The sequence below is a fragment of the Anser cygnoides genome, unplaced genomic scaffold (assembly GCF_040182565.1).
Source record: "Anser cygnoides isolate HZ-2024a breed goose unplaced genomic scaffold, Taihu_goose_T2T_genome scaffold_50_1, whole genome shotgun sequence".
Taxonomy (NCBI): Eukaryota; Metazoa; Chordata; class Aves; order Anseriformes; family Anatidae; genus Anser; species Anser cygnoides.
The window spans coordinates 590,431-612,180 of NW_027103073.1; the positions used below are offsets into that span (position 1 = coordinate 590,431).

The window sequence follows — 21,750 nt, forward strand, 5'->3', positions numbered from 1 at the left end:
TTACTGTTGGAATCCTGATGACATTCCATTTTGTTTTCCAGAAGTAAAAAATATCCCTTGGACAATCAGGCTGTAACACTCTTACTTCCTTTATAGTCATGTCAGCCACCTTCTCATCAGATGAGATGGATAGAGAACACATTCCTTCAAATGTTATGTACAAATGCAAATTTTGTTACTGTCACCTCTAAGGTATTAGGGTATTTTACCAACACAAACCTAAATCAAGGGAATGGAAGGAGGTTGCACATGGGATACACATTGCCATTTAGTGACTCCCAGTGTAAACCTACAACTGCTTCCCTGGAATAGATCCCTGATCCTTGTCATGTAAATTGATGCGTGAAAACTATGACAGGATCCACTGACAAACAAATGACACAGAACATCTTATATGGATGTAAGCTGGCAAAATCTCCCTGCCAAATCTGTCCCCAAGGGAAAGGTATCAAGTCTGAAAGACTGCTCTCTTCTGTTCTGTGCAGCGACTTTTTTTTTTTCTTCCCTGCATTGTGGAGTTCTCCTCAAACAATGGTGATTCATGAGTCATATTTCAGACCTTTTCTTCAGGACACATGGAGAATATCTTTAGCTTTTTTTTGACTATAATGCTGTTGAATCTCAGGGAAAGTCTCAAGGCTACTGTCCTGATTGCTCTTTGGATCTCAAATTGTTGCAACAGACAAGTCCTATAAGGTCTCACAAGAGACCTTACAGATGCCCTCCCCTTTGCAGTAGGTCTGATTCCTAAGGTATAACTCTATTCTGTAAGCCCCTTGCATTTACACAGCATCATGGATAGCAACATGCTGCGCACAGTAGCAATGCATAACCACATGAGTAATACTTCTTTTCCTCAAAAAAGATTCATATATGTTCTTTGTAAGCTGCTACCTTTCAACCTCTGCTCTCTGCTTTGTTAGGTCTGAAGCTGCTGAACAGGTCAGGGTGCTCTTACAACTGCTATGACTAGTTTTGCTCTGCTGGTAACTCCTGAGCAACAATCTTCATTCAAGAAGTTCTTCTCAGTTCTCATAGGCTTTTCCTTAGTATCTTTTACCTTCTATCACAGCTGCAACATAACTTCGGGTTCAGAGGCTTTGAAGCACTGATTATAGGTACAGCATGGCAGCACCTTTTAGTTCAGAAGTAAGAATGGAAGACAAGAAGTTGGAGGAGTTAGTCTCTTTGCTATACTACTGTTATGTTTATATTGTTATGTTACTTTAGCTATTGTGCATTTAAAGCACTTCATGCTTAACCAGAGAATGGCTGGTCATAGAAGCAAAAGCTGTGCTTATACCACCAGTGACACAATCAGGTGTGATTGTGTCCACTGATGAGTCCACTTCTGCTTGAGCCTTCGCCCTGCAGCAACAGGCCTGAGAAGACACGATGTAGGCCCCTTACCTTACCTCTGCCCCCAACACTCTGCAGTCACCCTGATAAGCTCTGGGTTACCCCAGAACACATGGAAGAGCTGTAATAGTTCAAGACCTGGGCAAGCCCTGGCACCACCCTGAATCCTGGCCTTACAGCAAGCACCAAGCCTCCCAGGGCATCAGAACAGGCCAGCAAATTGAGCCCCCATCCCCAGGAGAAGCACATCTCCAATAATTACAACACTCCTCCTCTATGCAGACACAAGGTTTGAACACAGCTGGTTCCAATAATCCACAGGCTCTCAGTGACAAGAGCACTATATTTGCTTTGAAGTCAAAGGTGGGAGTATTTGTTTGCTTCCCCTGTTGTCAGAACCCATAGCTTATAGCTTTTCATTCTGAGAGCCACCCTCCACTAAGTGCCAGGCAGGCAGTGGCAGTCCCAGACCCTACACCTAGAGCTCTGTCTGGGTCTCCAACAGGCTAAGGTAAGTAACATAACTCAGTGTTGTGAAGTTTTTGGTATGCTGACACAACTGCTATGTGCTCTCAGCTGTGGTGTGTGCTGCACCCTGCCCTTGCAGTGCCTGTAGCTGTGGCAGTCCCAGTGGTGGAGATCCTAGGTACTGCCAAGTGGTTTGAGTTCATAAACCACCTCTTGTAGAGAGCTGCCCTGCAGAGTTGTGGGGTATTTCTGTAGGAGTCCTAGGGTGAGATGCCACTGAAGAACAGGCTAGGCCTGACTGGAAATCCTGTTTCTTCTTGTCCTTAGGAAGGAAGCTTCGTCCATAGTTAAGTGCTGTTCCTCTTTAGGTAATCCCTCAAGAGAGGGCTTCTAAGTGACTAAGCAATTAGAGGGTGCATGGTGTTGTCTTTTAGTGGACAATGCAGCACAGAGTTTGGTTTGAAGTGAGATGTGCAGGAATATGAGGTCCCACTGGGTGGCAGGTAAGGACAGTGATACTGCAGGCAGATTCCTGAGGACTGTGGTTGCGTACAGGGCTAGGGGTGTGCTTCATAGCAGCTCTGAGGCACGGCAGTCTGGATTTTCAGTTAATTTGCACAAGTAAATTAGAACAGTGTTTCTGATATAAGTTAATGTTGTAGAAAGATCCCTGTCTTTTCTCCATGGAAGAAATACTGTATTATGAAAGACTTTGGTTCTAACAAGAGCATTGAATACATGGGGGGGGGGGGGGGGAAGCACCAAGTCCATGTTGCTGAAGGTCAGAATACACAAAAGAAGCATGTTAGACTATTGTCTTTTGAAATTGCTAGAGAAGCAGCATGATTTTAAAAACGTATTAATACTATGGCTCTTAAATGTCTTTTTTTTTTCCTTTTAACCAACCAAGGGTACTATATGGTGACAGCAAGATTTAATTTAGTCTTGAAGACAGTCACAGGGATAACGATGTATTTTCTCTGACAGTTGCTGTAAATATTTTACATGGTTCTGAGAACATATCTGGTTTTAAGGAAACAAGTATGAAGTGTTTCACAGTATCAGCAGCAATATTGATTATGTTTCAGTAATACCTTCCAAATGAGTTTGCCTTTAGGATGGTATGAATGAAAGTTTCTAGTTGGTTACTAATGGATGGATGGGGAAACCTCTATGTCTGTATCTGAGGTGCCTGTATACATTGATTTGTAGGGCAAATAAACAGTATTCTGGCCTCAATTTTCCTTTCAGTAGCATTAAGATAAAGCTTAACAACATCAATAGTAGCTACTAACTTCTGTTATGAGTTATTATTTTCCACCTTTCTCCAGGGTAGTAATGCTGCTCTGGGGACTGCACTTTCTTGAGATAAATTCCTCAAAGCTGTATGCTACGATGGAGATATATATATGGAGAAGAAAATGGATGTGAATCACAAATAGGCATATAACAATAGAGAATTATCCCAGGCTAAAATTAGAAGTGATGTTTAGCAGCAGTAAAAGTTAGAGATAAGTAAATCAGTGTGAGGAAAGTGCACATGAGTAAAATGTCAGCAGAGGTAGAAGTGCAATATTACTTCAGATCAAGAAAAGCAGTCTGCCTGTGCATGTTTCTTCTGGTTGTTTTTCCCCTCAGTGCAAACAACACACCTTATTTTAGACTGCTTTGAGTCACATTGGTTAATGGACCTTTGTTCCAACATTAATGAAGTTTTACTTTGTGTGATGGGTCCTGAATTTGTTTTGAACAAAAGCCATGAGGGTTAAGTGTGCTCCTCTATGTACAAAACTGCCTGAAAGACTGCTGAGGCTCTGCTGTTAGCAAGTGACTGGGACAAGGCTGATGCTGTAAGGTCTGGCCTGATGGGAGGACCCTGGTGTGCTCTGTCCTTTTGTCTCAAGTGCTCTCCTGCTATCCAGGGAAAGCAGCTTTTGCTCCTGGGCAAGAGGACCGTGGAAGGGAAGCTTAACCTTGGGTGTGGTCAGAATGATTGGTTTGGTTTATTGCTGTGCTCCAGGCTTTGTGAGTAAGTACAGAGCTGTCAGGCAACCTGCGTAATGCAACTCGCATACTTACTTTTTCCTGCTTGCCAGCCCTTATTGTTTTTTTGCTGCCCTAGTACCTCCTTTTCTTCGCCTGGGGCTTTGCCCAGCCAGCCAATCTACCTCTATTATTCCCCCTGCCTCCATCCTCACTTAAAGCCAGTTTTGCTACATTCATACCCAAATTTGGAACTGTAAGAAATGGTCCAGCAATTCGTGCCACTAAGGGGTTTTGAAGGGTTAACATTGAGGCCTGGGTTTAGGCGCGAAAAGAACAAGGGATTTCTTCGGAGAAAAACTACTGACTTTGCACGGATGTGCAGTAACTTCTGATAGCCGGCCAAGAGACCACCAGATAAGGAGGAAGAATGAGAGCCTTCCTGTCTTCCTGTCTCCCTGGACCACCAGATAAGGAGGAAGAATGAGGGCCTTCCTGTCTCCCTGTTCGAGCAGCCCCTGAGAAAGTAACAGAGACTGATAAGCAGGCGACATCGGATTTGGGAAACCAATTATAATAACCCTGCCTCTTCTAGAAGTAGTAATGAATATGTATTAGCCTAGGAGTATAAAAACCAGCTGCCTTACGTAACAGGTGTGCGTCCCGGTGGAGCAGAGACTCCCGGCGCACCCAGCGCTGTTTGCTTGCCTCTATTCGTTTAATAAATTGTAAACTCTGATTGTAATCCTATTTGGGACTCAGTCATTTATAACAATTGGGGGCTCGTCCGGGATGGTCTTGGTTCCTGAATTCTGACTTGATCTAGGAGGGGCGCCCCCACCATTTGGTGGCTCCTGTTCGAGTCAGGTCGGGGCTAACACCATCCTGAACCTGAATAAGGGCAAGCAAAGATTTAGATTTTTTTATGAGCTCCCTTTGCCGGCTGCAGCACTATATTTTGCCCGTAATTCTGCGCGCGAAGATCCGAACGAAGACGACGGAGTCGTAAGTATTTAATGTGTATACCGTTCGGTTGGGTGGGATTCGGTTGCCTGTGTGTGTGAGAGTGTGATTGAGACGGAACGTAGTTCCGAAGCGATTGTGGAGGTCTTCTAACCGCGGTTCCAATCTCCCGCGAGGGACTTGGCCGGTGAAGGACCGAAGCGATTCCTATAGGATTCGTGGGTGGGTGATAGGTCCTAAACCCCCTGCAAGACACTCTCACTAAGGCAACCAAGGGCTGTAGGAATTGCCACAGTAAAATTCCTAGATGGGTCAGACAAAATTGAAGACCCGGGACCAGAGAAAAGGGAGCAAATTACCAGACATACCACCAGAAAGTCCATTAGGGATAATGATTAGAAATTGGAACGATAGGGGCCCCAGAAAAGGAAAAAGCAAAGTAAAAATGATTCAGTATTGTATGATAGAATGGCCAAAGGAGCCTTTAAGACCACATGTCTTTTGGCCTATTTTCGGATCTTTGGAAGACTGGGTTTGCCAGGCTTTAAATCTACATGTTAACTCAAAGGAACCTTTTAGCCAGGAGGAAAGTGATTATGCAGGATTATGGATCAGGATCTCACGTCCTTTTCCAGCCTCAATATTTACACTAAAAGCAGACGAGAAGTTTGACGAAGAAGAGAACAAAAAAATAAAAAATAAAAAAAAAGGAAAAAGAAAAAGATGATGAATGGGAGTCATTGGATAACCTACCACCTCTATATCCTAACAATCCACCCCCGGTGGTGCATCTTGTAATCCTGTTTTGTTCTTAAATGTTTTGACTGTGTCAAGGAGGAAGGTGGGAGCATTATCTAAGTAACAGTTTAGAAGTTTGGGTATATTCGCGGTGGTGTTCGGTCAGTTTCCCAAGTATCGGGGGAGCGGGGCTGACTGATTATCAAAGTGGTAGAACGGAGAGTCACTTCTTTGGTGGTTCGGGCCTGAGCCCTGGGAATTTGGTAAGAAGGGGGAGAGCGAATTTATTTAGGCCTCAATACCTTTTTAAACCCCCATCTTGACGGATACACAGGAGTGATTCCTTGTTTTGTGTAGGCTTACTAACAAAGTGCATGAGAAAAATTAGCATTTGGCTTGAAATTCGGTCTTATTGAAATGTAAACTTTGTGGAAAAGGTGTTATTGTTTGTCTAGAAGACAGAAGGCTGAGTGCTTCAGGTGTTTTTCCGAAGTCCTGCGGATTTATGATTGGAATGGGGCTCATTAATAATCTGAAATAGTAAAGTTTGTATGTGGAAAGAAGAGTTTAATCCCAGAGAATTGGGACATTTGGGAAGAAGATTAGGAAAAGATAGTAAAAACCTGCAATAAAAAGGTTTGTGTGGAAATTGAAACAAGGGACAGTAACTAATATAAATAAATAAAAGGGAATGGGAAATCAAGGAAAAGGGGAAAATCCAAAAAAAAAAAAAAGACGTCCTAAAAAAGAAAAAGCCTCCTTGGGTGCATATTGGCACATTGGAAGGATATTGTTAGAAATGGGGGCACAGAAAGCAAGAGGACTTTCACTAAGTATTGCAATCAATGGTGGCCACTATATAAGCTAAATGGCCACTTTATGGATCAATCGACTATAACAGTGTCTTGCAATTAATGTTTTTGAGGAGAGAAGGAAAATAGGATGAAATGTTGTATAGTGATATGTTGTTTCAGCATGTTGGAGGGAAAAGGTTTGGAATTAAGTTGGCCCCTGACTGAGCCTTTGGTGTTGGCATTAGAAAAGTACAGGCTGGAGAAAGATAAAGGAAGCGTTAAAAGGGTTGTTGAAGGTGTTAAAGGTTGTGTGGTATGTAGTATTTAACAGAGCTGTTTGAAGTTGAATGAGCAGGGAAAGAGGATGTAGGAATGCTAATAGTTCAGCCTCAACCCGAGGCTGAGATCTCTAAATCGCGGTGTGAGCCCTCTGGGGCAGGGGGACCGTGATGGGTCCGAGAAAGTTGTCGTGGAAACAGAAAAGCAGCTAACTTTTGAAACAACCTGAGTTCGTGTGTGAGCTCAGATTGCCAATGGGACCGCTCAGGGAACTTTCAACGATTGCATTCCCCTGACCGACCCCCTCACTGAGACCCTAATCACCCCGGAAATTATGTAAATACTAAAATCTGGTTAAATTGGCTATTGGGAATTGAGAATCTGTTCCAACAAGGTCCAAAAGAAACCCCTATGGAATTTAAGGAATTTTTGAATTTCTGGACCAACTTTGAAATGCAATGAAAAAAAAAAAAAAAATGGACCTGGCTTAAAAAAAAAAAAAAAAAAAAAAGAGAGAGAGAGAGGCAACTGGCTAACCTCTTTCCAGGGCAATCAGCCCCTGATATCAGAAAGAAATTGTCTTAGGCTGCAGGACAAACAACAGTCAGGAATGATGGGGACCTGGGGCATCTACCCTAGCAGGTCCACTAGTTGAAATAAAGCTAGGAAACGAAGACAGGCTTGAATTTTTTGTTGGTTATGGGAGCTTCTTTCTCTGTGTTAATTAGGCTGTAAATGTAATAGGAGCAACATATTCAGTGTTAAATAGTTTAAAAGGACGATTAGGAACTAAGACAACTACAATAATTGGAGCCACAGGGAAAGAGGAAGAATGGTCATTCTTACGACCCCTTGATTTGCGTTTTGGGGGTGAGGAACTAACCCATAAATTTTAGTATGTACCAGAATGCCCGATGCCACTCTTGGGACGGGATCTATTAGCCAAATTAGATGCAACAATAACCTTTGAGGATGGAGAATTAATAATGAAGGTACCTGAGTCCAAAGTAGGCCAAATCCTAATGATCAAAGATAAACCCTTTGTTAATATTCCAAGAGAAGTAGAAAATGCAGTTATAGCAACAGTACGGGAAACAGATGTACCAGGGAAGTCGAAACTGGCACAACTGGTAAAGGTGGAATTAAAGGAAGGAGCCAAACCTGTTTGAATCAAACAATATCCACTTAAGATAGAAGCTAGGCACAGGAATGGTGAAAATTATTGACAAATTTCTCAAATATCAGATTCTGGAAGAATGTAAATCGGAATACAATACTCCAATTTTTCCAGTAAAGAAGCCGAATGGCGAGTATAGATTTGTACAAGATCTTAGAGCAATAAATGAAATAACAAAGGATATTCACCCGGTAGTAGCTAATCCTTACACATTGTTAACATCTGTGAAAGGGAAATATAAATGGTTTACCGTGATAGATTTAAAGGATGCCTTCTTTTGCATACCTCTTGATAAAGATAGTAGAAAATTATTTGCCTTCAAATGGGAAAACATATTGAAGTTTTTGGACCACATATGGTAACAACCGTTTTGGAACAAAGGGGGGGGGCACTGGTTATCACCCAGCTGGATGATGAAATATCAGGCAATCCTAACTGAACAAGATGACATAACCTTGAAAACGACTAACCTGTTATATCCAGCAGTATTTCTAGGAACCGTTCCAGAAGAAGGACCGTTGGAACACAATTGTGTGGAAATAATCGAACATACTCACGCCAGCCACAAAGATTTGAAGGATGTACCCCTTGAAAGGTATTCAGTGGGAATACCACACTCCGTGGCACCCACAAAGCTCAGGGAAAGTAGAAAGGATGAATCAAACAATAAAACAACAATTGGCTAAGTTAATGATCGAGACACAGCTGCCCTGGACGAAATGCTTACCATTGGCACTTTTAAACATAAGAACTAAACCACACAGTGAGACTGGTTATCATCATATGAAATGTTATATGGTATGCCTTATTCTCAAGGGATGCCCCTAGGGAACAATGTAGTTGAGGATCATAGTATCCAGAAATACATAATTACCATTGGAAGGAGATTACAGGAGATAAGAGAAATTGGGATGATGACTCAGACACCACCTTTAGGATTTGCTATTCATAAAATACAACCAGGAGACAAGGTCTTAATAAAAACCTGGAGAGAAGAATCATTGAACCCCGATGGGAGGGACTGTACCTTGTTTTACTTACTGCTGAAACAGCTGTGAGAACAGCAGAAAGGGGTTGGACCCACGCATCCAGAATAAAAGGACCAATAACTACCGAAGCCTGGAGGGTTGAGTCCACTCCTGGGGAACTGAAACTGAGACTAAAGAGGAACTGATATCCCAGCAATGAGGTTCTGCATGAATTAAGGGCACTGGATAAAGAGGACAAGGCTGAAGGGAGGAAAGGGAGAAGGCAAGACCGGGGTAGGACCCTCCACTGCGGTGTGTATGGTCTACCGAGGGAGGCAACCCCTATGGGTATTGACTGCCGAGTGAGAGGGCCTCAACCGGACTTCTCCCGCGCTAAGATCAGGTTGTCCTGAGAAAAGTAACATGAGAATCTCTTAAACCCATAATGAAATTGTGATTAGTTTTTCCAGGAGCTGGATCACCCCGAAGGGCTGAATGGTAACACAAGCTCTGAAAGCGGGCCCAACCTCATGATTGAAGGCGTTTCCCACACTCTCAAGATTGGACGACGAAAAAGGATAAGAAATGCTATACTTTCTGGTATTGTTTCTACAGGGGCAATTGGGCCATGGGCAAGAATGGAAGAATAACTTTTTCACTTTGGGGGAGGAAGTGGCTAGGGCCTTTAACCTTAGTAACTGCTGGATTTGTGGAGGACCGGGGGGAACTGAAAGTTGGCCCTGGGTAGCAGGCCCAGTTGAACCCAAGTGGTGGGTCAGTAATCTGAGCGAAGTTCATAATGGGACGCAATTTTGGAAAGAGGAAGGAGGCCCATGGCAGTTACACTCGTCAGCTCGGGGTGTATACTGCTTGAACAGAACAGGAACAGTGGCGGTGGGAAAAAGCATTTGCAATTGGACTCTGTCACCTGGATATGATTGTATCGATCCTGGATGTAGTCCTATAAACTGTACAGCACGTAGTGGGAAATGGAACACCACACATGTTCAGCTGAGAAATGGGACTTGGCTAAAATGCTCATACAGAGAATTTTTTGGATCCGGATGTGAAACTGTGGCAAGAGCCCAAGCGGGGGGACAATTCGATAGTCGAATCTTAGACTGTCAACATGATAACACAACTAAGGAACAGCATGTGGTGCGGGTCTATCGCTGGAGATGGCAGAATGAAAATGGGAGGCGAGTGTTCTTTAAGCATTTCTGGTCAGCTTATAATATAACTGGCCACCAAGGAGAACTGAATTGTGACTGTAAGTGGAAACCCGATGCGGGAGCTTGGAAGTGCGCATATATGAGTACGAACGGGGCAGACATTGTAACAGGACCACTCGGTAACAAGGACACTCTGTATTATCACGCCCCAAGGGCTGAAAAGGGATGGAATGGTCCTTTTCCAAATGGGACATGGGCCCTAAAGGGACATTATTGGGTGTGTGGCAAACATGCTTACAAGAGGCTACCTGAAAATTGGTCGGGAGTATGCTATGTGGGGTACATAAGACCCTTGTTCTTTTTATTGTCACAAACACAAGGAGATCATTTAGGAATAAGATTATATGATGACCTGAACAGAGTGAAACGATCTATAGATACTTCCTTAACCGGGGGTAGTGCCCAAAAATGGGGAAAGGATGAATGGCCTCCTGAAAGAATCATACAGCATTATGGGCCAGCCACCTGGAACCCAAATGAGTTGATATCAGGAGCCCGAGAACCTATTTATAATTTGAACCGAATAATTAGGTTGCAAGCTATCCTCGAGGTTGTAACAAATCAAACAGCGACAGCCTTGGATCTTTTGGCTGACCAATCCACTCAAATGAGAAATGCTATATTCCAACATAGAATGGTCTTAGACTATTTACTAGCAGAAGAAGGGGGAGTATGTGGAAAACTGAACGATTCTAATTGTTGTCTACAGATTGATGATAATGGAAAAGTGGTCAAGCAGATAACAAAGGAAATTAGAAAGTTAGCCCACGTCCCAGTACAAACTTGGAAGGGTATGGATTGGGATTTCTTTTCATGGTTGCCTGGTGAACCATGGGTTAAAAGGATGCTGTTTTTATTTTTATGTGGTGTAATGACATTATTGTTTATACCTTGTATGATACCTTGCTTTACGTTGTTGATACGGCGAGTAATAAATAGCACCCAATTTGTGATGACTTCAGTGGAGAGAAAAGGTGACGTGTCGATAATGATGCTTAAGAAGTGGACACCCCGAGAACTGACTGATGAAATCCAATTGTTACTGACAAAGGTTGAAGGAGAGACACGAATTGATGATTAAAAAAAAAAAAGGGAGGAATTGTAAGAAATGGTCCAGCAATTCGTGCCACTAAGGGGTTTTGAAGGGTTAACATTGAGGCCTGGGTTTAGGCGCGAAAAGAACAAGGGATTTCTTCGGAGAAAAACTACTGACTTTGCACGGATGTGCAGTAACTTCTGATAGCCGGCCAAGAGACCACCAGATAAGGAGGAAGAATGAGAGCCTTCCTGTCTTCCTGTCTCCCTGGACCACCAGATAAGGAGGAAGAATGAGGGCCTTCCTGTCTCCCTGTTCGAGCAGCCCCTGAGAAAGTAACAGAGACTGATAAGCAGGCGACATCGGATTTGGGAAACCAATTATAATAACCCTGCCTCTTCTAGAAGTAGTAATGAATATGTATTAGCCTAGGAGTATAAAAACCAGCTGCCTTACGTAACAGGTGTGCGTCCCGGTGGAGCAGAGACTCCCGGCGCACCCAGCGCTGTTTGCTTGCCTCTATTCGTTTAATAAATTGTAAACTCTGATTGTAATCCTATTTGGGACTCAGTCATTTATAACAGAACTTCTGGTGCAGTTAACTAGGTAACATCATCCTCACATGCTTTTACTGATACCTTTTCTTGGAAACCCTGGCTCTGCAAAGCTTAGCTCCCACAAAGGTCCCCAGTGCTTCCCTCCAATTGTATGTGAAACTTCGTAATTTCTGACTCCCCCTTAACCACTTGTGAGATCCAGCCCTCCCTCACTGTTCTATCCGCAACTTTTTTTTTGGTCCTTACAATGTTGGTCACATTCAGCTATTTCTTGTCATGCCCAGTAGCATTTCTGTTCAGTTACCTGAATCTCAGGCTGAAGCCTGGGTGTTGTCTGATTGCTTGACTGAAGCCCTAACAAAAGCAGAGAAGGAGGCTCTACAGCTTCTATGAGCAAAGAGTAGTAGTAGGTGCCCTTATGAAGCTGCTTAGGGACAATTAGTGCTCAGAGGTAAGTGGAGAGGCATTTACATAAAACGGTGGTATTTATTAACACCACATTTAAATGGCTATAACTTTCTGTGTTGAATCTTTCAAAAACTGCCCTTGTTGATTTCTGTTATTTCTAATTTAGAGGAACTGTGTTACCATACAGTTAATGCATAAAACATACAATGAACAAATACAGTACTTTAACATACTCAGCAGCAAACCTGTGCTTTATCCATGTCTCCCTAAAGCCAACATTGCAAAGCCAGACATCAATGTACAAATGATCCTTTGATACTCAGTGGAAAATCCTGGTCCATGAAACTGGAGCAGCTCTGAAATTTCACAATGAAAGTTCATCCATCTCTGATTAAAACTACAAAAATGCAATTAAGTTACAAGCAAACTTAGGTGAATTTTCAGGGTAAGGTAACCTGAAGTGGCCAAATAGTCTCTTGCATAATGATATCAAAATATTTATTATAGAGAAGTAATATGTTACCTATCAGCCTCATTGTGAGTGGAGGGTTTTGATTTATATCTCTTAATATTCACATTGATTAGATAGAAAAATTTTGTTACTAAGTATGTCTGATCACTGGACCTGCCTATCTGTCCTAAGGGGGTGTGTTCACAGCCCATGGAGGCAAGCTTCACATGGCGTTCTAGTGGAGGTAGTCTTCAGTGGAAAAAGGTGGCTACCAACATCATATGGAGCTCAGAAAATGTGTTACAGGGATGGAAACTCTACTGTGATTTTTTTCTTCCTTGCTTAGAAGCCTAAGTTTCAAAAGGGAAGAGTTTTCATAGACCTTTTAGATGGTGTTATTTAGATCCAAATTAAAGAAGGAAAGTTTGTTTTTTGATCTGTATTATATTAATTGAATGGTTAAGGCATTTGAGATGAAGCATGCTGGCATAAGTTCTTACTCTAACTCTGTTCCAGGTAATTATCTTGTCTTAGAGATGACTGGGTACTTAGAGATGCATCACGTTCCTACTTGTGGTTTGTTTGATAACCAGCTCTGGAACTACGCAAAACTTTCCCAACAACTCCCCAAGGAGGAGCGCAGAAGCCCATATCTCACCTTCAAGCAGAGTGTTGGACTGAGGCCACCTCCAGCTCAGAAAAGTGCTTTTTTCTTACCCCCTTTAAACCTGTTAAGAGTTAGAAGAGGCATGAATGCCTTGTTTCAGAATATTCCTTTTCTGCAGACTTGGGCTATAAAAACAGTTCAGTTCACACCGAAGTGTAACTACTACTTAAAGTACTTAACTTAGAATGGAGTATAAAAAAAAATACATTGATGTTTGTCACCCTGTTCTTCAGCAACCAGAATAACAAAAGCATCAATATGATCTTGAGTTCCTATGGTACAAAAAGGAGTATGTTACCTTCTGAAGTTAGTGGTGGCATAAAGAGCTTGGTGTAAATGTCTAAGTATAAATTAACTGGAGGTGTCTCCTGGCTCGAGCAATATTGATCCCTGTCCTGGTTCCAGTTAGGACAGAGTTAATTTTCCCTCATAGTAGCTGGTAGGGTGCTATGTTTTGGATTAGGATGAGAAGAGCGCTGATAACATGCTGATGTTTTAATTGTTGCAGAGCAGTGCTTACACCAAGCCAAGGAGTTTACAGCTTCTCGCTCTGTCCTGCCAGCGAGCAGGCTAGGGGTGCAGCAGGAGCTGGGAGGGGACAGGCCCAGGACAGCTGACCCAAACTGGCCAAAGGGGTATTCCATACCATCTGACGTCATGCTAAACAATATATAGGGGTGGCTGTCTGGGGTGGGGGGGCCGGCTGCTCGGGGATAGACTGGGCATCGGTCAGCGGGTGGTGAGCAATTGCATTGTGCATCACTTGTTTCGTACACATTATTATTAGTAGTACTATTATCATTATTATTATTATTATTGTTATTATTACTTTCCTGTCTTAATAAACTGTCTTTATCTCAACTCACAGGCTCCACTTTCCCGTTTCTCTCCTCCATCCTAGAGAGGGAGGGGGGAGGGTGAGCGAATGGCTGTGTGGTGTTTAGCTGCCAGCCGGGTTAAACCACAACAGTCCTTTTTGGTGCCCAACGTGGGGCATGAAGGGTTGAGATATCGACAAATTTGACCAGAGTGTGTTAAAATAAAATTGGTATAAGTATTAGACCTGCTTAACAGTTGCTAGTCATGATGTTGATTGCCTTAATCTCCAGTCTGCTGTGCCTGTTTCCCAAATTGAGTTTTATAGCACGTTACTTTCTGTATGTGCTCCCTGTCATGCTGTTTATCCTTTCCGGGCCCTGGTTTAAGGTTGTTATGGTACTGTGCGGTGTAACAATGGCTTATGAAATGATGAAATTGCTGGTCACGACTTTAACCTGGTATTTGTACTCAGCACTGTCGTCGACTCTATACTTTGGAACCCATATCTCGGAAACTATTAGCAATTACACCTATTGCCTGTTTTCGTTAGGGAGCCAATCTGTGGAGGGGACAGGGGAAGACATGTTTCCCTACCTGTTCACTCTCCCTTTCTCCTTCACCACCCTCTTATCCCCCGAGCTAGTTACGGTGGTTCTCCAAGATGTTGAATATCCTTGGATACTCAGACCAGCCTGCTCTTGTTGTTATGTCTCCTGAATGCGCTTCAGGTTTTGTGGAGGGTTAAACAACTACTTAGGAATCTCATCCGGAGATCTGTCTTGAGGCGGGATAGTTGCGAGTGGCAGGGAGTGTGGGAGGATATGGGCAGGTTTCTAGAGCAGTGGTCACCTCCAGTGTTTTGGACATTCACCCCTGAACAACTGCAAAATCCTAAAAAGCTGGCAGAATGCTTGAAAAAAAGGTGTCATGACTCTGGCAGTTCCAAAGTGACACAAATCACTGTAGCGTGCTGGGGTCTGGCTTGTGCCTATTGAGCTGCAATTGATGCTACTATCAACCTAGTGACAGACCCTGCAGCTGCTCCAGCTCCCGCAGCTGGGTGAGAGAAACGAGCTGTAGCAGTGCAAGTTGCCCCTGCAAAGGGTATTCCAACCCCTGTGGCTGGGTCAGAGAAATGAGCTGTAGCAGTGCAAGTTGCCCATGTAGACAAGGTGGAAAAAATGGTGTAGAGACTCAGGTCGTTTAGAACGCAGACAGTCTTCTGCTAGGTCTAGGTATAGAGAAGATGAGGCTGGGCCATCCAATGTGCACGATGTGTCTCCTGTCAGCTGTGAAGGAAAGGTGTCCCTTCAAGGAAGAACTTGTATGTCTACCAGGCAAGTGGACCACCATGGAGAAGGGAATCCAGTACCTGAGGGAATTAGCTGTACGGGAGGTGACTTATAGGGACCTAGACAGCAGACAAATATCCACAGATCCAGATGAAGTCCAGTGTACACGACCAATGTGGCGGAAGTTTGTACGGAGTGCACCATCATCATATGCCAGCTCATTGGCAGTAATGGCCTGGAAAGGATATGAGGAACCCACAGGGGATGAATTGACTAAACAACTCTGGCAGTATGAAAAAAGTCTCTCCTCTTCCCTACAGGGCTGCGCCTCGGTTGTGGAGAAACTCTCTGAAGAGTTCGACCAACTTAAAGAGAATTTATCTACCCCCACCCCCCCACCTGTACAAACCAGTGTCTCAGCTATTAGGGGTAATTCTTCATCTGTGCAAGGAAGACAATATGGTGGGTACACACCCCGTGCCACCCTGTGGTTTTACCGATGAGACGATGGAGAGGACATGAGAAAATGGGATGGAAAATCTACTGCGACCCTAGAGGCACGGGTACGTGAATTGCAAAAGAAAACAATTGGGGGGGAAAAAGGGGTTCTCTGAAAAGTTTGCTGCTCCAACTTCCAGCAGGCAGTCCTTTAGACACAGAAACGAAGATTCTGACCAGGACTAGAGGGGCCCTGCCTCCAGCCAGGGGGAGGAAAGGGACAATCGAGTTTATTGGACTGTGTGGATTCGATGGCCTGGCACGTCAGACGCACAGAAGTATAAGGCTTTGGTAGACACCGGTGCACAATGTACTCTAATGCCATCAAGCTATAAAGGGCCAGAGCCCATCTGTATTTATGGTGTGACGGGGGGAATCCCAGCAGCTAACTGTATTGGAGGCTGAAGTGAATCTAACCTGCAGTACATCGATGACGACATTGTGTGGGGTGACACTGCAGAGGAAGTTTTTGAGAAAGGGAAGAAAATAGTCCAAATCCTTCTGAAGGCAGATTTTGCCATAAAACAAAATAAAGTTAAAGGACCTGCATGAGAGATCCAGTTTTTGGAATAAAATGGCAAGATGGACGTCGTCAAATCCCAATGGATGTGATCAACAAAATAACAGCTATGTCTCCACCAGCTAGCAAAAAAGAAATAGAAACTTTCCTAGGTGTCGTGGGGTTTTGGAGAATGCATATTCCAAATTACAGTCTGATTGTAAACCCACTCGACCAAGTAACCCGTAAGAAGAATGCTTTTGAAGGGGGCCCTGAGCAACGACAAGCCTTTGAACAAATTAAGCAGGAAATAGTTCATGCAGTAGCCCTCGGGCCAGTCTGAACAGGACCAGATGTAAAGAATGTGCTCTACACTGCAGCCGGAGAGAATGGTCCCACCTGGAGCCTCTGGCAGAAAGAACCTGGGGAAACTCGAGGTCGACCCCTGGGGTTTTGGAGTCGGGGATACAGAGGATCTGAGGCCCGCTATACTCCAACTGAAAAGGAGATATTGGCAGCATATGAAGGAGTTCGATCTGCTTCGGAAGTGGTCGGTACTGAAGCGCAGCTCCTCCTGGCACCCCGACTGCCGGTACTAGGCTGGATGTTCAAAGGAAGGGTCCCCTCTACACATCATGCAACTGATGCTACATGGAGCAAGTGGGTTGCACTGATTACTCAGCGAGCTCGAATAGGAAACCCCAGTCGCCCAGGAATCTTGGAGGTGATTATGGACTGGCCAGAAGGCAAATATTTTGGGATATCATCAGAGGAGGAGGTGGTTCGTGCTGAAGAAGCCCCACTGTACAACAAGCTACCAGAAAATGAGAAGAAATATGCCTTGTTCACTGATGGGTCCTCTCGTATTGTGGGAAGGCATCGGAGAAGGAAGGCTGCTGTATGGAGTCCTACACAAGGAGTTGCAGAAGCTGCTGAGGGAGAAGGTGAATCAAGTCAGTTTGCAGAAGTGAAAGCCATCCAGCTGGCTTTAGATATTGCTGAACGAGAAAAGTGGCCAGTTCTCTATCTCTATACTGATTCATGGATGGTAGCAAATGCCCTGTGGGGGTGGTTACAGCAATGGAAGCAGAACCATTGGCAGGGCAGGGGCAAGCCCATCTGGGCTGCGGCATTGTGGCAAGATATTGCTGCCCGGGTAGAGAACCTGGTTGTAAAGGTATCCCATGTAGATGCTCATGTGCCCAAGAATCGGGCTACTGAAGAACATCAAAACAACCAGCAGGTGGATCAGGCTGCTAAGATTGAAGTGGCTCAGGTGGACCTGGACTGGCAACATAAAGGTGAATTATTTATAGCCCGATGGGCCCGTGACACCTCGGGCCATCAAGGTAGAGCTTCAACATACAGATGGGCTCGTGATCGAGGGGTGGACCTGACCATGGACACTATAGCACAGGTTATTCATGACTGTGAAACATGTGCTGCAATCAAGCAAGCCAAACGGTCAAAGCCTCTTTGGTATGGAGGACGATGGCTGAAATATAAATATGGAGAGGCCTGGCAGATTGATTACATCACACTCCCTCAAACCCGCAACGGCAGGCGCCACGTACTTACAATGGTGGAAGCAACCACCGGATGGCTGGAAACATATCCTGTGCCCCATGCCACCGCCCGGAACACTATCCTGGGCCTTGAAAAGCAAGTCCTATGGCGACATGGCACCCCAGAGAGAATTGAGTCAGACAACGGGACTCATTTCCGAAACAACCTTATAGACACTTGGGTCAAAGAACATGGTATTGAGTGGGTGTATCACATCCCCTATCATGCACCAGCCTCCGGGAAAGTTGAATGATACAATGGACTGTTGAAGACTACACTGAAAGCAATGGGTGCTGGGACATTCAAAAATTGGGATACACATTTGGCAAAGGCCACCTGGTTAGTCAATACTAGGGGATCTGCCAACCGAGCTGGACCTGCCCAATCAAACCTGTTACGCACTGTAGAAGGGGATAAAGTTCCTGTAGTGCACGTAAGAAACATGCTGGGTAAGACAGTCTGGGCTACTCCTGCCTCAGGAAAAGGCAAACCCATTCGTGGGATTGCTTTTGCTCAGGGACCTGGATGCACTTGGTGGGTAACGCAAAAGAATGGGGAGGTCCGGTGTGTACCTCAAGGGGATTTGATACTGGGTGAGAACAGCCCATGAGTTGAATTGTAGTATGTTAATTATTATATAATACTGTATGTCATCCCTACCATGATTGCTATATACCATAGATGGAATTGGTGACTAATTAGAATGTATTGGAAAGAGTGTAACCTGAGCATGACATAAATGGTATGGAATAAGGGGTGGATATCTGTCCTCGTTCCAGTTAGGGTAGAGCTAATTTTCCTCATAGTAGCTGGTAGGGTGGTATGTTTTGGATTAGGATGAGAAGAGCGCTGATAACATGCTGATGTTTTAATTGTTGCAGAGCAGTGCTTGCACCAAGCCAAGGACTTTTCAGCTTCTCTCTCTCTGGAGGATGAGAGAACGGCTGTGTGGTGTTTAGCTGCTGCTGGGGTTAAACCACAGCAATCCCAGATATCCTGTTCTGTTTACATTGGGGTGTGTGCAGAAACTCAGGGCAAAGAATACAAAGCTGCTGCGGACAGAATCCCAGTGTTCACATCTGTGTTTCTGATCTGTTTTATTCTGACAGCAACTGATTGCTTTTGTAAAGAATGATGGGTCAGTCAATTCTCAGTTGGAAGCACTGTGTAAGCACTGTGTACTTCAGAGTGATCATCAAGCTTAACCAAAAAAACCACAAACCCATATGTAGATGAGTATGGCTAAGAATTGTTATGAAAGTGACCAGGCTTGAACTTCTGCTTGCCTGGTGGTTTTTGCCTTCTCATGGGTTAGACTGTGATGTAGAAGTGCAAGAGTTGAGATATCCAGAGCTAAGAAACATTTTGAAAAGCGATTTTACTGAAACATGGCATTAGAAATTAGAGAGTGATTGATTAAGAATGAATATGTAGGCAACACTCATTGCTTAATATGTGTTACATTTGCAATGTAGTGTGCCTGTGCTGCGCTTAGGCCTCCAGATAACAGGAGCCCCTAGGACCCCAAGAACCAGATCAAACCCATCTTATGGTTCGGACTTTGACCGAGGGCTCAGAGATAAGGAAGACAAGATAAACAATGTCAAATATGCAAGGCCTTGATAACAGTAGCCCCTCGGACCCTGAGAACCGGACCAAACCGATCTTATGGCCCAGATTGTGACCAAGGCCTCAGGGAGCATGCACAAGGAGATGAGGTGAAAGTTCAACCCTGATGAAGACATCTTACTTCATCCTCACGATCCTCAGCGCCCACCACCAGAAGGCACCGTGCAAGCGCAGAGGGGAGGAGTTTATGGAAATGACTTCTTGGAGCTAATTTGAATACTAAGCGGGGACAGGTCATGCATATGTATAGGCATACTAGGAAACTTCATGCGTATGTAACTCTTTACTGTATATAACCAAGGCAAGTTGCCGTGTTGGGGCATGCATGACTTTGGTGGGACTACCCCCTGTGCCGCCCAGCGCTGAATAAACATACCTACTTTACAATCTTACTGATTGTGGAGTCAGCTTTCTGCGAGTCATTTTGGCGAGCCAGGCAGGAGACTCTCTGCTCAGCTGTGGGATCGACTGCGGAGCGGATGCCCCTAGGTGCACCCCGAGTATTTTCCTCGGAGGAGCCTCCACTCTCAGCCGCTCACCAAAGGACATAACAAAGACCTCCTGAAGCTGCGGACAAACGGTATGTTTTACAGTACAGGAAGGGCCTGTAAGTCGTACACGTGGCTGGGGCAACTGGTAAATCGCGCAGAGACATCTGGTGTGCAGCATAGTCCCCGTAAGGGAGGAGGGTACCCTACAGGCTGGCCGATAGAGCGGTCAAGCGAGATTTGGTGACTGATAGAGTCAAGGGGGATTTGCTGACCAATAGAGTGGTCACTAGCAATCTTGGGAGTAGATCGAGCAAATCCGAGGTTACCGCTGCATCTCGGTTTTGGGAGCCAGGACGGACCTGCTCATGACTGTATAAGAAGCAGGAGAAGTGTAAGCGGGCCTCTCAAAATTGTGACAAGGTTATCTGGGTAATATTTGCAGCTGCTGGAGGGATACTAATTAGAGTGTTAATAATTGTGTGTCTTATTCTTAAATGTCCAGGAATTTTGTGTTGAAAGTATTTGTGCATGCGCTTGAAACAAAGCGGAATGAGTCACTCCACGAAGAATGCAGTCCGAGACCAGTCCAAGACAATACTTGTTTGGTTGGTTCCCGTTCTGAAATTATATATTCCTGTGGTACCAATGAGATCTGTTAGAGGCCAGTACTGTCAGCTAACATCGGTTATTGCAATTAAAACACGCCAAAAAAGTCTGCCCTAGAATCCCCTTGCTGATAACTTTGTTTAACATAAATGGTGCTGCAAAAATATCATTCATGTGCAGGCTCTTAACTGAATTTGCTCTTTCACAGAATCATCGAGGTTGGAAGAGACCTCCAAGGTCACCTAGTCTAACCTCCGACCTAACACTAACAAGTCCTCCACTAAGCCATCATCAGTTCAACATCATCATAAGTTCAACATCTAAATGTCTCTTAAAGATCTCCAGGGATAGTGATTCAACCACTTCCCTGGTGTGATATATGGAGTAATAATTCGTGTCAAGATGATGGTTGATCCAAATAAAGAAGGGGGAGATGTGGGAGTGTGGCCATGGGGGTCGAAAAGCCCCATGGTTGGTGATAACATCAGACTCTTAACAATGAGGCCATCAGGAATGTAAAGAGTTCAGAAGGAACAAAGAAGGGTGATTCAGGAGACGCCTTGCCGTCTCAAACGGCTTGTTCTCCAGCCATTAAGACATGGAAGTTGCTGGGGGTTTGTTGGTTGCCGGGCAAAGTTGTTGACCAATGAATAGTTAGTGGAAAAGGACTGCTGTGGGGCGAATAGTAGAAGAAGGAAGCCTGTCCTCAGTATGGGATGCAATGTGATATAATGAAGTTCTGTCATCAATAAAGTAGCAGTTACTGATCCTAAAAGAACCCTGGTGTCCATGTGGTCGTTATGCCACAAATGGCACCTGAACAGGGACCTGAAGAAAACAGGAACAGGGACATGAAAAACAGGGGCAGGCTAACAGAACAGGGACCAGGATGGGAACAGGGACATTGATTGCCTAATGAAGATGGGTTTGGCCAAACTCAGCAAACAGCTCTAAGAAGTTCGTATAGAAAGTAGCTGGAAATTGGTGCACCGGAGCTGGAAGGAAGCTCAAGCTGAGAGAAGTGGACCCGTGCACACAACCGCCCCTCACTGGCCAAAGGTAAGCAGTTGCATGCTGTTATAAATTACTCTTTAGCCAGAAAAACTAAATGACTTATTATAAATTCTATTGAGTAAGCGATCAGCAAGCAAAACAGCGCTGGGCGGCCGGGGAGTCCATGCTCCTCCAAACGGCGCGCACCCTCCCCCTTTCGCAGTCCCCTTTTATCATCAGGTTCTTCGGGGGTTACGTGGCCCCTTTCTAGTACTGC

The 21,750-nt window shown here is 44.5% G+C and overlaps 1 pseudogene; it reads right to left on the bottom strand.

Moving 5' to 3' along the window:
• Positions 1 to 21,750, bottom strand: part of LOC136789479 (syncytin-2-like) — a 120,911-nt pseudogene that overhangs the window by 90,247 nt on the left and 8,914 nt on the right.